The sequence below is a fragment of the Octopus sinensis genome, linkage group LG2, assembly GCF_006345805.1.
Source record: "Octopus sinensis linkage group LG2, ASM634580v1, whole genome shotgun sequence".
In the NCBI taxonomy this organism is placed as follows: domain Eukaryota; kingdom Metazoa; phylum Mollusca; class Cephalopoda; order Octopoda; family Octopodidae; genus Octopus; species Octopus sinensis.
The window spans coordinates 116,858,913-116,878,062 of NC_042998.1; the positions used below are offsets into that span (position 1 = coordinate 116,858,913).

The 19,150-nt window shown below is 32.8% G+C and overlaps 1 protein-coding gene across 1 annotated transcript in view; it reads right to left on the reverse strand.

The window, feature by feature from the left end:
• The window catches only part of LOC115225708 (glutamate receptor ionotropic, kainate 2-like), a 1,130,247-nt gene that overhangs the window by 930,580 nt on the left and 180,517 nt on the right, over window positions 1–19,150 (reverse strand). The window contains exon 2 of the mRNA XM_036499016.1: window positions 6,566–6,597. The gene's annotated coding sequence lies outside the window, so the exon portion shown is untranslated. The remainder of the gene's footprint in view (window positions 1–6,565; window positions 6,598–19,150) is intronic.

Sequence of the window (19,150 nt, forward strand, 5' to 3'; positions counted from 1 at the left end):
CTACCATCTATATAAGTGAAACATTCTAGCAAAATCCGTTAGTATCCCCTCTAAAGTGTTCAATGTTTGTGCCGTTACTTCATATTGTATTTACTAAATCCTAAAATGTTTGCTAAATATATTTCTAAGCGGTGGACTACAAAACTGGATATATTTTAGACTGAAAGTAAGACAACTTTGTAAATGCCGATTAAACTGATTTTATCGTATTATGAATACGAAACTAAGGATCATTCTCACCGTAATTCTTCAGTAATCTTTTATCCATACGAGTGTCCATGTTTGCCTAGCTATAGCTGTTTCCATAAAACTCACTGGAGTTTTATGTGTTAGCTTTCCTAACTGAGACAGCAGTGCTCATTCAAGAATATCACGTAGTAGATATCGTCCAATTTATATTAAAAAGGTTACAAAGATCATGTTTCGAACGGTAGAATATATTTCATCGTGGATGATCAAGGCTGACCGGTGTCTAAACGACAACTACAACGATATGCAGTAAACGAAAACACATTTTTATACGGTTTGCGTAAATGCGAACTATTGCGAAATAATCGAATATATAGATATTCTAAAGTAACTGAAGTATATGCTGAATAGCAACGTTTACTGAAAGACTAAATGCTTATAACGCGTTGTTTAATAATCATCTTCAAACAACTTTAAAGCTCTGATTCAAGTCTGTTCAGACACAACTGTCGCAGAAGAGGTGCATTTCACAGAATTTAATTCGCAGAATCATTGCAAGCATACATTCTAACATGCAATTAAAAGAATTCATGTCTGTGAGTATGAAATAATATATACGAACATCAGAAACTGCCGTTGGAATATTTTCTTTTAATATGCAACCCGAGACCTTCTTTTGGTCCCTATTATTATCTTTTCACTCAATTCTTTTTTTAAATGGTTTTATCTATATTCTTATACTTTATTATATTATTATCATTTTCATACATTCATATATTTATACACCCATATATAATATTTAATATTCATATATTTTAATATTATTAATATGTTAATAAATGTTTTAATTTGGGGAAAGTCTATCTTAAATAAATCCTTACATATATAACTTAATTCTAATTTTCCTAACTCGAAATTTTTCTATTTCCTTTATGATACCTGTCTAACATCTCAGGTACGAGCACAATGCGGTATATGTATTTCGTAAGAAAAATATAACTATATTTCTCTGTGTGTGTTTATGTATATATATGTGTGTGTGTGTGTGTGAGTGTGTGTGTATCACCTCTATCGTTTTCTCTTTCATACTATCTCTAATTCCCTTATTTATCCACTTTTCACCATTTTCTATCTCGCTCCCCCTATTTCTCCTTTAATCTCTCTCGTTGCTCATACATGACCATTGTCCATCTTTCTTTTCCAAACGCGATAATATTTTTCTTTCAGGGCTGTCCAAATGACTGGACTGCTCCTATATCTCTCTTCTATCTTTTCTCATTGTCAAAATATTTCCCCGCCGTTTGTTATTTTACATTCGCTTTGATCTAAGGAGCCTCCATGTTTATTTTCGTTCGGATTCCTTGTATGTCACCCCTATCCTGTTTTTCTTCCTAAATTTAACCCTCCATAAATCCCAAATATTATTTTGGTTCTTATGGGAGCAACTGTGTTCTAAGATTCATATTGTCGTTCACTGCTCACAATGAGGAGTAGATAGACAGTCGACAACTGATGAAAGGTCATTTTGTTATGTTACTTCTCCTGTTTCCATTTGCTTCTTTCGTTGTTTGTGATGTCATTTGTTTACGCATTATTTCATGTAGTTTACTGTTGGTGACATCCTGCAGCCATATATGCATGTGTATGTATGTATGTATGTATGTATGTATGCATATATGCATATATATATTATGAAAAAAATATTAGAATAATAAATATATGAATATATATATATATATATGGGATTCATAACGCTAAAAAGAAGAGCTAGATTACAAAACCACAAAACTAAGGATAAAATCCCGAAAGGAACGAAATGAAAAGTAAAACCTTTTACCATCTAGTTTCATGCGACAGTATTCCTCGTATGTTACCATCTAGTTTCAAATGAGTGGATTCCTCGTATGTGTTTAAATGTACACTGTATTTTATGAGTAATACATAGTTTTGGACTCAATTTATACACGCTAGGCCACTGGAAGTGACAATTTCTATTAATTTCCATTACCCTTCGATATGATTATATATATATATATATATATATATATATACATATTTATAGAAATAAACTGTGGCAAGTTAGGTTCAGCTGATGAAAATCAGGAATATAAGGTTCTGTGTGAGCGACGGTCAGGCCAAGGAAGAAAGATCACGCTTGGCCGAGCACCGAGTGCTTGGGATTTATATATGTGTGTATATATATATATATATATATGATCTCGTGAGTACCGCCGCCCATTTTTTTCCTCTGTCTTCCTTTCTCGGGATCTTTCCTTCTCCTATGTTTCCCACGAAGAGCTCCGCTCGAAACGTTACATCCTCCTTCTGCCCTTCTTTCCTGAGCGTCCAATAATACTTTCTTTTTTCCCCGTCCTCGCGTTGCTGTGTGTTTTTGTTTTTTGTGTTTTCTTGTTTGGATTAACTATATATATATATATATATATATATTATATATATATATATAATATATATATTATATATATATATACATATATATATATATATATACATATATGTTTATATATATATATGTTTATATATATATACATACATATATGCTGTACGCGCTTAAATACGTACTATACACACATACATATGTGTGAATATATATATATATGTATATATATATTACATATATGTGGATATACATATAGATTTACTTGCGTGTAGGTGTGTTAGAATGTATCCTTATAATTGCATTTCTGTATTATATCAATATTTTTTCGTAAAAATGAATAAAAACTTATACATTTATGAATTGTTGTATACATATTCGTCGAAGACTATCAAACTGAACCATTGAAATTGCTCTCAACACTACCTTTGTAAAAGAGTAACAGAAACGTACTCAACAAATAATGTTCAGTGATTCTTCGGATTGATGTCATCATTATAAGTAGACATAAAATAAACATATATATGTTTGTCTATATATATATATATATATATATAATATATATATATATATATATGTATATATGTGTGGGTGTGTGGGTGTAAATATACATATAGATGCATGCATGAACTACTCACACACACTCTCATATATATATACATACATATATATACACACACGCACGCACACACACATATATATATATACATATATATATATATAGATACATACATATATACATACACACACATACACACACACATATATATATATTCATACATTTCTATTCACAATCAACTGACAGCGTTGTTTGTCAAAATTATGTACAGCTACGCATGTTAAGCATCCTAGCTGCGAATTTTGCATGGCATTTCTCGTGGCTTGATTCAAATATCTCTTCCAATTATAAATGATTTATACGTCTCGGGATTCTTTGTTCGGCAGGAATAATTATTCACTCAAGGCTTTACGTTTTAGCTATGTTAATATTTTCGTTTCATGTGGCATCTGAGAAAATATGTTATTTTTTTTTTCTTACTCTATTTCTTTTCGTTTACACAGATTGATATATCTGATTCTTTCACCCTAAACGTAATGCAACGCACATATATATTCTTTCCTTTGGTTATTACGTCTGTGATCTTAACACTGCCCCATTATCAATGCCATCATAGTAAACGATAAAGATCTGAAGCGTTCAATCATTTTATGTCATCATAAGGAACCACGTCTGATATAACGATATATGCCTCCTGATAAATATATACTGCGATATTGTCAAAGTGAAAATGGTTCTGAGAAAATCTGCAGCAACTACTTATGTATAAATCTGACGTGAACTATAAACTTTGATCCTTTCTGTGCATTTTCTTCTTCTCTTCGTATCTACTATGGATGGCATATCTGAATATCCGAAAGAACTATATTATGCATACTAAAGAAAATTTCCAGAAAGGAGGAAAGAGCATAGATGCTATACATCAGAGTAAGAATCGATGCAACGGTAACGATGTAAATATGACGGAATAAACGCACGAGTAATGGTGCCTTTTCATCTGAACATCTTTCCGTCCACTTTAATGTCATGCTCACTGTATTTTACCGACTAATATGTAATGGTAGGATTATAATGTGAGGATAAATAGAACTATCAGTAATATTACTTAAACTTTTATCACTTGGGAAAAATTGATTGCCATTAAAACGAAGACGGAGACTACAAGATTATTTAACCAAAGATATAAGTAGATGAAAGGAAGTGCCTGACACATTCACACGAATTTTACGGAGCTATCTGTTTCTCTATCTGAGTATCTCGTTACCCAACTCTCTCTCTCTCTTTCTCTCTTCATTTTTTGTATATATCCATATATATATATATATATATATCATTTTTCTTTTACCTGTTTCAGTCATTAGACTGTAGCCACACTGGGGCACAACCTTGAAAATTTTCAGTCCATTACTTTTCAGTACTTACTTTTTATAAGATTGATATAATATAAATATAATTTACATACACACATATGCATATACAGAGAGTATATATATATATATATATATATAATATATATATATATATATATATATATATATATATATATATATATATACAGAGAGAGAGAGAGAGAGAGAGAGAGAGAGAGAGAGATATCTCGTTACCTTTCATCTGCATATATTTGTAAGATTGCAAGATTGTTAAACCGGAAGGAAACAAACTTGTTAGGTGGTGTCAAGTGTACGTGTTAAGGGTGTAGCTAAACTAAGTGAGGTTAGGAGTGGATAGAGGAGGATATGGGAAGGAGGGGAAAGCAATGTAGAAGTTAACAAATTTATTTAGATCATTTCACGAATGACCTACGTAGTCTTGATGGTTATCGAATCATTTATTTCGGATTACGAATCTGATCCCACCATATTGCTTGTTTTATCTCTTCTTTTCATTTTAATTTTTTTTATTTGCATTAAGTCACTCAAAATCAGGATTATATATTCACTTGGAATATTATCTGAAATACAGTCATTTAGGAAAAGCTTCGCATTCTATTGTATAAAAATCAGCTTTACTTTAATATCTCTTTCATTGTTGCAGATGTTCCATGTGAAGAACGAAAATCGCAATCATCTTACGATATTTGTATAGTCATATAACAAACATACAATGCAGCTGGTAGGTATCTGGACCTAATGAAAGATCTCCATTCTGCTCATCTGCACGCGAATTCTTAGTCTCTCCCCGCTGCACCAATTCCTTGAGGCGTACAAGCTCTTAAACAAAACGTTAATGAACCTGAGATAGCTCTTGAACAAATTGACGCTTTTCTGTGATTGCGATAAGTTGAGTCATCATCAGAGGTTGCAGTAATGAATTAGACGATCTTACCGTATACCAATGAAATTTGATATACTTTTACAATTCACACCGACTAAAACAGTTAAAATAGGGTATAGACAATGTTGCTAACGTAGAAAGCGTTATGATCTTTTGAAGTCATGAGCCATTGAAATAGAAGAGTCGTTGAAGAACGGAATGGATTGCGTTGCGGTGCGGCCACTGTTTTGTTTTATATCTATCAATCTATAAAATACCTGTCAAGTATTATGGTAGACTACTTGACGATTCAAATAATATAAGCAAAATAGACACTTTAGAAATAAACATACCAAAAACATTGGCAACATCCTATAGAATAGTTAATCAAATAAGTGATAATGATTTATTCTTGTCGCGTCAGAATACCACCTTGTTACTGTAAACAGTAGCGTTTTTCTTTTTTCTGTGACTAATGAAGTCGTTTTAAAACGAAATGACCTCTAGTTAATCTTATTCGTTACCCAGAACTATGAAACAAATATAAAGTTGTAAAATTCCAAATAAATTTACCTAGAACCATTGAGTGAATGTACATATATACGTATAAACTAACAATGTTTTTTGCGACCATACATACACACAAATATGCGTAAGTATACATCCAAATATGTATGCATGCATGCATGCAGGTATGTATGTATGTCTGTATTTATGTATGTATGTATGTATGTATGTATGTATGTATGTAATGTATGCATGCATATATGTTATGTATGTATGTACGTATGTATAGGAAAGCTGATACACTGTAATAGAAGAAAAGAATGAGCTTCAATAATTTTATCATCGTTTTTTTCAAAACGATTCCTAAACTAATTTATACACGCAGACACGCATTTATACACGTATTTACACGCACGCGCAAGTACTAACACACATACACGCCCAGACTAACACAGGTACACGGGTACACAAATACAGACGTACACGCTTTTATATTGCTAGATTATCATTAATTGAAATTAGCGACTTTATGTAACCTAACATTCAATATCAGAAAATAGCATAAAAAATAATAAAGCGATGTAATCATGTATTTAGCTTAATTTTTTTTCTTTTCTTCGTTATAGGGAGGTAAATTAGAATAGAAAATTAATTATTCTTACCGTGGTTGAACGTTGTAAAGAAATACACTGACCTGAATAATAATGAAAAAAGATAAAATCAATTAAGACAACAAAATTAAATATTTCAAAGGGGTATGTTTATATAATTGAGATATAAGATTAAAAATACAAAGAGAAAAAAATTAGGAAAGAGAAAAACAGAAAGTTTATGCAGTTCTCCCGATGGAAGACAAATTAAACACATGGTACCTAATGAATAATAATAATAATAATAATAATAATAAAATTTTAATAATAATAATAATAATAATAATAATAATAATAATAATAATAATAATAATAGCCACTTGCTATTCATGGACGACTTGAAGCTGTTCACACAATCTGAGGCAGAACTGGATAGATTAGTCCAGTCTGTACAGATTTCCTCCAATGATATAACGATAAGGACTCACAAAATGTGCTACGGTGGTGATGAGAGATATGAGACAGAAAGTATATGTTTTCCAAGTGGTGAAAGGATGAAGGAAATCCAACCTCAATCCAGCCATAAATACCTGGGAATACTTGAGGCAGATGAAATCAAGCACAACAACATCAAGGAGTGACAAAAAGAGAGTAACTGCGGCGAGTGAGAAAAATACTGGCTCCAAAGCCAAATGCCAGAAACATAATTTCGGCAATAAACTCGCACGCAGTCGCAGTAGTTCGGCATGGCCCTGAAATCCTGAAGTAGACAGGAAGTCAAGAAAGCTCCTAACATCATACACGTGCAGACACTAATCCCCTTTACATGAAGAGAATAAAAGGAGGAAGGAGACTGATAAGTGTGGACGACTGCGTGCGTATCGACCTCGATGGCTTAATGAGATACTAAGCCCAAAGTAAGGAAGCCTTAACAGTGACAGTTAGATACGAGTGAGTTCTGAGAGTAGAAAAAAGGGAATACAAAGGAAGGAGTACAAAAAGGACATGAAGAATTACGCAAGAATGGACTACATAATCAATTAGTCACAACAGAAGATGCTGAAAAATAGGTACGATTGACCGGTGAAAGGAACAGTATAAAATAGAGATCGAGAGCACAATACTGGCAGCGTGATACCAATTACTTGACACGAACTGGAGGGTCAACCTTACCAATGAGTATGTGTCTCAGCTATGCCGCATCTGCAATACAATGGATGAAACCATTGCCTATATCACGAACGAATGCCCTAGAGTTGCCCCAAACCAATACAATTTGTTGCGACTCGATCAGGTGGCAAAAGTGGCACATTGAAAACTATGCGAAAAGTGAGGGCTGGAGAGAGGCAAGACGCGGTATAAGCACAAACTGAAAAGACTGAGGGAGTCGGAGACTAGCAAAATCATCTGGGATTTCCCAAACCAAACAGATCAGGTGATACAGCATAACAGACCAGACCTAATGGTGGAGGACAAGGTGCACCACATACGCTATATAGTTGATGTTGCATGCCACTTTGACCTACGAATAGACAAGTAGGAAGGTAAAAAAATAAATACAACATTCTTCAGTACGAAGTAGTCAGGCTATGGAAAATGGAGAAGATTAAGATAGTGCCAATTATTGTTGGGTCCTTAGGAACAGTATCAGAAGACATCAAGAGAAGGAAATTGGAATAGAATGCCCAGTAGAACTGTTTCAAAAGTGTTTGCCTATTTGACAAGGTCACGATAATCAGGAAAGTATTGATAGTTGTAAAAAACGGATCGCATGGTATCGTAGGCTGCAGGTACCAAGCCTGCAAAACATGCAAGACTCCAGGAGCTCCAAACAAAACCCGTGTAATAATAATAATAATAATAATAATAATAATAATAATAATAATAATAATAATAATAATAATCGGGGAAAAATAATAATAATAATAATATGGGAAAAAATGCTTTGTAATTGATGTATCAATACCGGCAGATGACAACGTGTCTCTAAAAGAAATGGAGAAACTCTCAAAATACAAAGACCTGGAAATAGAGGTAACCAGAATGTGGAATCTGAAAACAGAAACAATTCCTATCATAGTAGGTGCATTAGGCATGATAAAAAAATATTCAGACAAATACATAACAAAAACACCAGGACTTACAAACACATATATCATACAGAATATTGCACTACTGGGCACTGCACACATCCTACGCAGAACACTTTCCATACAATAACCATCAGAGCATCACAACAAATCACAACACATACCCAAGGCACACAGACTGCGCTCGGTAGTGAAGTGAAAGCACGCTATAAAAATAAAACTACTGAATGATAATAATAATAATACTAAAGGTGATGATGATGATTATGATGATGATGTTGACGACAACGACGACGATGATGATGGTGATGATGATGATATGCGTGTGTATGTATATGCAGCCGCGATGGCATTTTGAGATAGGTTACGGAATGAAGAAGATAGTCATTCTATGTTTTCGTTGAAACGAAGGAAGTCTGTCTAGTTCTATATGGGTGTATATTTGTCGTAGAGTTAAATTCTATAAAGGCTGAATAAGAATGAATTGGGAACTCTTTAACAGTTTAACCCATCGATTTTATTTGGAACTCAACATTTATTCAAATTATTGTAGACTGTCAATAATGAATAGATATATAAAACATCGATATATGTTTAAACAAGTGTGTATAGCAAAAATAAGGTATGTTACTGAATGGTATATATATATATATATATATATTATATATATATATATATATATATATATATATATATAATATATATATATATATATATATATAATTATTACATTAAATCGCTCATAATAAGACACGCACCACACTACTTCAATGGCATCAAAATGCAATTTTATTAACAGCCTAATACAAATTTGACAAAAGAGCCTGAATTTAGGATTTATTGCAGACACTTTCATAGTAAATTATGCAATTCCCAAATATTTGTTTTTCGTTATAATAGATTTAACATACACCAAAACATGGCGTTCTGAATAAATACAAGACAAGCATTCATTTATAAATGAGCACTAAAACTTCACTATTACATGCAACACCCGCTGATTTCGTGTGTATTATAGATACGGGACTGATGGCAGGAAACTAAAGCTTATTTTAAAACCTGAATAGAAGAAATAAGGCATGTGATCCGTGCCTGAAATCGGACATGAAATATGCTTGAAATTTTTAAGAAATCGCTTTATACTTTGACTAATCATATTTTTTTTGAAATTTCCAAACTGCTTCCCAGCTATCAACTATAAAAAATTAGACAACGAGAGTTATACATCAAACTACGAATGGCTTTAATATATAAATGCCGTGTATGTATTTCAAAGATATATGTAAGAGTATAAAATTGTGTAAATTGCAAAGATTTCTCATTCCCATTTAGTTTTTTCAGATTTGTTATTGATTCGAAAAATATCAGAATGCCTAAAAACTGAAGTATCACGTGAAAATTGCAGGATTTTATTTACCTATTTTATGTTGTTTTATCGTGTGGGATTAAGTTGTGTTTCATGTTTTTGCCGTATACCTAGACATTTCAATTAATATTAAAATAATACGGTTGGAGAGTGGACTACCTCTTCGGTATTCATAACAATGTCATGCAAGTATAACTGTAAGTATAACTTGAAACTGCCTCAACAATGTAGTTTTTCATGCTGTCTCAAATGCATTTAATTTTGTACAATACCATATGCGAGTTAATAACATCGCAGTTCGAAGATTACCAGCGGTATAAATTCATTTGCTATGTAAATCGCTCCGTTACGTGTAACGTTAATGACACCATGTATGTGAGAAGAAAAGTTTCCACATAACAACAAACTTTTGACAAAATTACCAGACAGCGAACTTAAAATGTTTAATTTTATTACATCTACACATAGGAGAATATTATATAATTATTTCAATAAGTTTTTGCTGCATTACTGAATTTTGTGTTGCTAGATGGAAGGGGGCCATATTAAAAAATTTGTTGGCCATTCATTAATTGGAGCTTGTTTTTGATGTGATAAGCGTAGCTGATTTCAATTGTGCTCACTACACACATGTTGATTTCATTTGTTTTCACTATATGCCTGTTAAAATAAAAAAGAAAAAACGTGCGAGAAAGTTTCTGCATATCATATCAAAAGTGAGTCTAACAATATAACAAAGTTCAGCATGTACATTTTCTTACTTATTAGCACGATAGAAAATTGCGAATTAGATATATAAGGGGCATACACGAAAATAAATAAAACTCAAGAGTACATGAATATAATTTTTATATATTCATATAATCTATCACATTTAACCAAAACGCGGCTTCTATAATCATATCAAAAGTGAGTCTAACAATATAACAAAGTTCAGCATGTACATTTTCTTACTTATTAGATTTTAAAATATCACTTACTCTTCATTATTTTATGTGTGTATGTGTATGTATGTATACATACATGCATACACACACACACACACACATATATATATATATATATGTACATGTACATGTACATGTAAGCAAGTATGTGTATCTTTTGCTCGTATTAAAGTTCTTTTCTATTATGTTTATGTGACAACTTATCTGATATTATAATCATTTTTTTGGTTTTTAGGTTATAGAAACATTGATGCTTCTCTACCAATATTTCTTTATTTGTACCATGGCAACAGTATAATTGCAAACCTCAGATAATGAGCGCGCAATCCAATTATTTTACTTGTTTCTAGCAGAAGATTGTCTGTAGTAAGATGAACTATATCATTTAGTTGTTAATGTTATTTGGTTTTTAAAACTTGACTTAGAAATACATAAAATATTACTTATGTATATCGAGAAAAAAATTTCAAAAACACATCCAAAATAAAACGATTTTAGTTTTTATTTTTTCAAACATGAGTAGAATCAAAGAATATATTGTAGGTAAAGGTATATAAAGAAATATATATTTAGATATTTATTTTCGTTCAATATGTAAAAAAAAAATAAATCACGAAAGAATAACAGGCAAGAGCGTTCCAAAATACATGATTACCTATCTATCTATCTATCTATCTATCTATCTATCTATCTATCTATCTATCTATCTATCTATCTATCTATCTATCTATCTATCTATCTGTTTGTCTGTCTGTCTATCTGTCTTTCTGTCTGTCTGCCCGTCAGTCTGTCAGTCTGCTGTTGTCATGTCGATACATACATGCACATGCACTCACACGGAAACGCACGCACACACACACACACACACACACACACACACACACACACAAACACGCACATACACACACACAAACACAAACACGCATTCCATTTAAACACACTCCCGACAGTTTATCGGCAGTCAGGTAAAGATCGCATTTGCAATATTTTGGACAACATCGAATCTCCCCCAGTTCTGCGCAATATTAATTATAAGGACCGATATTTAGATTCATTTGGCCCATAATATAGCATAATTTACAGTTCTATTTTTCCAATCCTAATCATCAGGCCGAAGCTAATATAGCAATTCCAAGTATACAATAGCAATTATGTTCTAAACTGAACGCAAATATAATACTTTATTTATAAAAGAAAATGAAGTCACATGTACTCTTGTTTCAAATTTTGGCACAAGGCCAGCATTTATTGGGGGTGGGGTTAAGTCGATTACATAGACCCCACTGCACAAATAGTACTCATTTCATCGAATGTGACAGGAAATACTGCTAAGTTTATTTCCCGGCGTATTAAAGATTCTGTCATCTCGCTATCCTAATCTTTGCTCTACACAAATTAGGCTATGAGGTGCAAGAATTATTAGCACGCCGGGCTAAGTGCTTGGCGGCATGTTGCCCGTCTTCACATTCTGAGTTCCAATTCCACCCAAGTCAAGTTTGCCCTTAATCCCTTGAAGATCGATAAGTACCAGCTATGCATTGGGTTGATGTAATCGACTTATTCCTTTCCTCATTCGTGCTGACCTTGCACCAACTTTTGAAATTAATATTTTTCAGCTATCTATTATCACCTCGCAACCTATTTGGATACCGCAAATAACATACAGACTCCTTAAAGAGTATCACATAGACGCATCTATGTATTCATGTGTGTGCCTGAGTGTGGGGAATCGCATACATTACTTGAGATATATGAAAGTATTGCAAAAGTGTCATGCAAAGAACAGTTATTTGCTCAAAAAATAGTAAATACGGAAAAGAGAAAACAAGATAACGAGGCATCTAGTGGGTGTTAAATAGAAAGATTAGAAGTGTGAAGAATAAATATTTGCTTATTTTTCATCCGTGTTTTGTCTTTTAGACCAGCTGTGTATTTTCATATAAGAATGTTTTCAGAAATTTATGGAAAGCATAATATTTAGTATATATTTGTCAGGGGTAACGCTGTATTTGCATATAGTTTCTCGAAGACTAATATAATATATCTTGCTTTCTTTGGGTTTGTGAGCTTAAACGCATATTCAGCACACGAGGAATGTGGTTGTTTATATTTGCACGACGATTATTACGAAGTGCTTCGCTAATTGTGAGTGATAAATCTATACATTTCCAACCAATCTGAAACAAACAGTTTTCATCCTAGAAAAATGATCTCTTCCTTCTGTACATCAATGACGTACATCGCATCCAACAGCAGTCACATTTGCTCACATAATACACCCATTAAATATTTCCCCAAAATTGTTTCAACTATATATTATCACCTCGCAACATATTTCGATCCCGCAAATAACATACAGGCTCCTTAAAGAGTGAGCAGTGAGTATATGCCAATGCTGTCTGTATACACACGCATATGTATATATGTGCTTGTATATATATATATATATATATATATATATATATATATATATATATATATATTATATATATATATATGTGTGTGTGTGTGTGTGTGTGTGTGTGTGGTGCGTGTGTGAATAAATGAAAGAATGGAGTCGAACGAAGATTTTAACAAAATTCCTTTACTCTCAACACATGTTTCGAACACTGCATACTCTTAATTCCGAAGGAATAAAGGGTGTATTATAACGTCTTCGCATCAGGAAAAACAAGGAACACAGCCTCAAGATGAACAAAAACTTTTTGATGATTGCCTACATGGTGTATTTGCTACCCAGGTATCGTTTAACCGAATTATCCATACTAGGATAATTCATTCACCTACTTAAATATATATATATATATATATACATTCATACATATATATATACACACACATGTATACATATGTCTATATATATGTATGTATGTACATATATGTATATATAGGTCTGTACGCATGTATATATATATATATATATATATATATATATATGTAGAATGGGGGTTTAGTTCACAGGTGACCTAAACGATTAGGTTCTCTAGGTATGTGCTGTAACGGATTACCAGGGCTCCAAGTTTATACCCGAGAAAGTAGTTATAGACCCAATGGGTTTATAATCCGATATAGCGGATGTATAATTATTAAAGAGGAAAACAAACGTTAAGCCAGAGCGAACTTCTCAAGTTATATGCATTATTATTATTATTGGAAAAATTCCAATTCTTACTGCTCTTTCTGGGACATCCTAGAGTATGGGATATTCTGTCATCGAAGATGAATAAGGAAAATGAGAAAGGTGTAGATTAATCAAATGACGACATAGAGGACAGGAGTAAAAGAATAAGGAGATGAAGGGAGACAAGAAAAAAGAAACATAAACCTCATATTTTCTACTTTTTACTTCTTTCTTCTCTCTTTACACCTGCCCCCCCCCCCATGTTGTCATTTCATTGATCTATACCTTTCTCAGTTTTCCTATTTTTCTCTCATGACGGAATATCCCATACTCTGGGTTATCCCAGAAAAAGCAGTAAGACTTCCAATTTTTTTCCAATAATAATAATGTATATGACTTGAGATGCTTGTCTTGCTTTTACGTTTGTTGTCCTCTTCAACAATTATACATACATACATACACACATACATATATATATACATATACGCAGATATAAATAAATATATAAATATATATATATATATATATATATATATATAGATCAATAAATGGTGGGATGAATAAGGAAAATGAGAAAGGTGTAGATTAATCAAATGACGACATAGAGGACATACATTTCCACCCACAACCCCAAAAATATCGAAGCATACACCACAATCATACAAAACCTCAGTCTACTGTGAACAGACCCAAAAATGAAAAACATTATAAATACACACAAAATCCTCAAATGGAAAAGGCAACACAAATCTTTAAAAAAACTCTTGACAAATGCCAAACTTCACACACCACATCCACCCCCAACAGTAAAAAAATGTGCACGCTCAAACTGTGGTACCTGCCCCTTTCTACTTGAAGGCTCTGAATTTACCTTCAAACAAGGTACGAGGTTTAAAATCAAGACTAACTTCTCCTGTTCCTCCGAGAACCTTATCTACGTTCTCACATGCGCTGGTTGCCAACATAATTATGTTGGACAAACGAGTCTCCCGTTACGTAAACGAGTAACGGTGCATAAAGAACAAATAAATCTCCCGGAATACCGACAAATTCCACTTAGACTCATGTGCTAAAGACTTAAACCCCAAATTCTATATATTCCCCTTCTACCAATGTAAAGACGGGATCACCACACAGGAGAGAATTAACAAGGATAATCTCTTTATTGAAAAATTCCAAACACAACTTAATATGCAAACTCCTCGTTGATCAAACATCCTTTCTCTACCTCACTTTTCATGGATGGACTAACACAAATATATAAAGATACCATGCATTCATCACTTCAAGCTAAAACTTATATTCTTTAAATATCATTTTTACTATTGTTGTTATTACTATCATTTTTATTATAAATGATATGACAATTTGAAATGCAATTGTCTATGCAGATTTATATTATTAGAAAATAATGTAAATAAAGTGTCAAAATCTGAAAGTTAAGTTAACAAGCAATTATATAAAAAAGATAATGCAAATGAAGCTAAAATGATAGTTTTATAATTTGGGTTTTATTGAAGAACTCAAAAGAGTTGTCTCCCCTTACTCACAACACAGGAGCTGAAGAACCAGGACCACAATTACTACTACTTCCTGTCCTGCAAACATGCTGAATTTAACAACACAACACAACACATGCTCTTAATCTCTTTGGATCTTAACACCTCAAGGTAATTTTTTCGTAAACAACCATAAAACGCAAGATACACAACGAACTCACAATGTATCGGAGAACTTATTTTTTAATTTTTGTACATTTTTATCATTATTCTTTTACAAAAAACAATGCAATTTTCTTTTTTTCCCCTTTCTAATTTTTAAAAAAACTTCTTAAAACATAAATATTCTTGACAAGTTATACAATGACGAAAACCTGTTGAATAAATATGCATTTATATATTTTATTATTTTCTCATTTTATTAAAATTTTCTTTCATTTGAGCATTCTGCATTTTTAAAAAAAAATTTTCCTTACTATATATATATTATATATATATATAATATATATATATATATATATATATATTATATATATATATATATATATATATATATATATATATATATATATATATATATATATATATATATATATATATATATATATATATATATAACGGGAAGGTTTACGAAAATAAACAAAAGACGAAGGCATGTTTACGAAAATAAACTAAAGACGAAGGCAGGTGGAGTACAAACAAACAATTGTATTAGTATGGCGCTCAGGAATAGAAATAAAAATTTTCTTTTACGTTTCGAGCCTACGCTCTTCAACAGAAAGATACACAGAAAAGAAACAAGGAGAGAAAAAAATGCGTGCAGGAGCTAACGACTCAACATGGCGTTCTGATTTCAGCCGGAAATCAGAGTTCAGAAGTTAGACGCTAAAGGGATAGTAAGGGAGATAACAGGGTCAAGTGACCTCGCCCCAACATAAGGGTGCGTGTGTGTATAAGAGAGTAGGTATGTGCGTATGAAAGGTCTGGACGTGTGTATGTAGTATGATGTGATGTGTAATGTCGTATGGTGTAGTGTAGTATGGTGTAGTGTAGTGTAGTGTAATGTCGTATGCTGTAGTGTAGTGTGGTGTAATGTTGTGGGGAGGTGGGGGCGAGAGTGGGGAAAGCCCATGTGGGGTGTGGGTTCGGCTGGGAGTTGGGAGTCGAGTGGGGGTTGTGGTGAGAGTGAAAGGGGGAGAGAAGTGAGGGGAGGGGAGGATGGGAGAGAGGGGAGGGGGAGGATGGGAGAGAGGAGATGAGGGGGAGGTGGGAGTGGGAGGGGAGAGAGGAGATGAGGGGGGATATTAGGGGGAGAGAGGAGAAGGAAGGAGACGGGGAGGGGGAGGGGAGAGGAGGAGGAAGGAAGAATGGTGCGTTGGAGAGGTAGGGTCGTAAGGTGGTAAGTGAGGGGGAAAGGGAGGCGGGAGACTACAGGGCGGGTTGGGGGGAGAGCAGATGCAGGGTCTACGGAACGTGTTCTGGAAAGGGCGGTGTGGATAGTGGTGAGGGGGTATCCACGTAGGATGAAGTGGCGAGCCATGATTTTAGACTGAGTCTCAAAGTCATGGTCGACACTACAGAGCCTACGTAGACGGAGGAATTGGGAATAGGGGATGGAAAGCTTGGTGTGTTTGGGGTGGGAGGATGAGAAGTTTAGGTATGTGTGTGAGTCTGTGTGTTTGTAGTGAATGGAGGTAGTAAGAGTGAGGTGAGAAAGTTGGTTTGTGAAAGCACGTGGTTAGATATATAAAAAGTAGAAAACAGTGAAAAAACTACAGAAGGCTTGTTTTATAAGGTTAAAGAATATATTTAACTAGTTATGCTAGAAGAATGTTATAAAATTTTGTGTGTAGTAACATAGTTTTGGGAGAAAAACCGGTTTCGTGTAAACTTTTCAATTTCTCAAAGTTCTTTACCTACATCGTGCCATGTCTTCGTTATGAAGTGCAAAGAAGAGTTCCAGGCAGGGGCAGATAATAAGGGATTTCTTCCGATATAAGGGATTATATATATATAATCACTCATTCTGCTATAATGAATCCATAAAACATCCTTAGGTATAGTTTTCACTTTGAAGATATTATGCTCCGGTGATATAACTTTAATATATATTTAATATTTATTGAGCATTAATTGAAACAGATGTAAGGGATAATGATTAATTTGTTGTTAATAATAAATCATTAATAACTTCCCAATCTCCATTTTCTTTCTTTATTTATATATATATATATATATATATATATATATATATATATATTGATATAAATCAATTATATATATATTGATATAAATCAATTAAAACCTGTGGCCTAGCATAACTTAAAGAAATGTTTGCAGATGTTTGCGTGTTCATATACATAAATATTAACAAGTGAAACTAATTAGTACATATGCTATCGTTTTTAATTTCGTTCATTTTCATTTGTCTTGCTTATTTTTAAATTTTTTTGATGAGTTCTTTCATGGGAACAAATTCTTCGTGGAAAATGGCGATTTGACGTCTATATCTAGCGTATAGGCTGTCCAATTTTAGTCGTCAGTCCTCTAAATTTTGTATGTACAAAATTTTTAATCTTCGAATTTCTTTAAAATATGCTAGGCCACTGGTTTTAATTGATTACTAACAATTTCAACCCTAATTTAATTTTAAATAATAAAATGTTCTCTACCGGTATATTGACTGCTGTAGTTTATTAACTGCAGAATAATTCCGATCTCTGCGCGCCAAAGTGAAGGCATCTGAAAGATACACGTAAATATAATTTGTAGAACTTTATGCATGATGGATTTCGATTGAGCGTTCTGTATCTAGTTCTGGAAAGTGCGTTTTATAAACGACAGACTATGCTGATGATCTTGCAGATGCTCACGTGTCCATATACGTAAATATTAACAAGTGAAACTAGTTAGTACATAGGTAATGGTTTTTTTATTTCGTATATTTTCATTTGTCTTGCTTACTTTTTACACTTTGTTTTTTGCTGTGTTTTATCTTGAGAACAAATTCTTCATGGAAAATGGCGATTTGACGTCTATATCTACCACTTCTAGTGGTCAGTCCTCTAAATTTTGTATATATATATATATATATATATATATAATATATATATATATTATATATATTGATATAAATCAATTAAAACCTGTGGCCTAGCATAACTTAAAGAAATGTTTGCAGATGTTTGCGTGTTCATATACATAAATATTAACAAGTGAAACTAATTAGTACATATGCTATCGTTTTTAATTTCGTTCATTTTCATTTGTCTTGCTTATTTTTTAAACTTTTTTTGATGAGTTCTTTCATGGGAACAAATTCTTCGTGGAAAATGGCGATTTGACGTCTATATCTAGCGTATAGGCTGTCCAATTTTAGTCGTCAGTCCTCTAAATTTTGTATGTACAAAATTTTTAATCTTCGAATTTCTTTAAAATATGCTAGGCCACTGGTTTTAATTGATTACTAACAATTTCAACCCTAATTTAATTTTAAATAATAAAATGTTCTCTACCCGGTATATTGACTGCTGTAGTTTATTAACTGCAGAATAATTCCGATCTCTGCGCGCCAAAGTGAAGGCATCTGAAAGATACACGTAAATATAATTTGTAGAACTTTATGCATGATGGA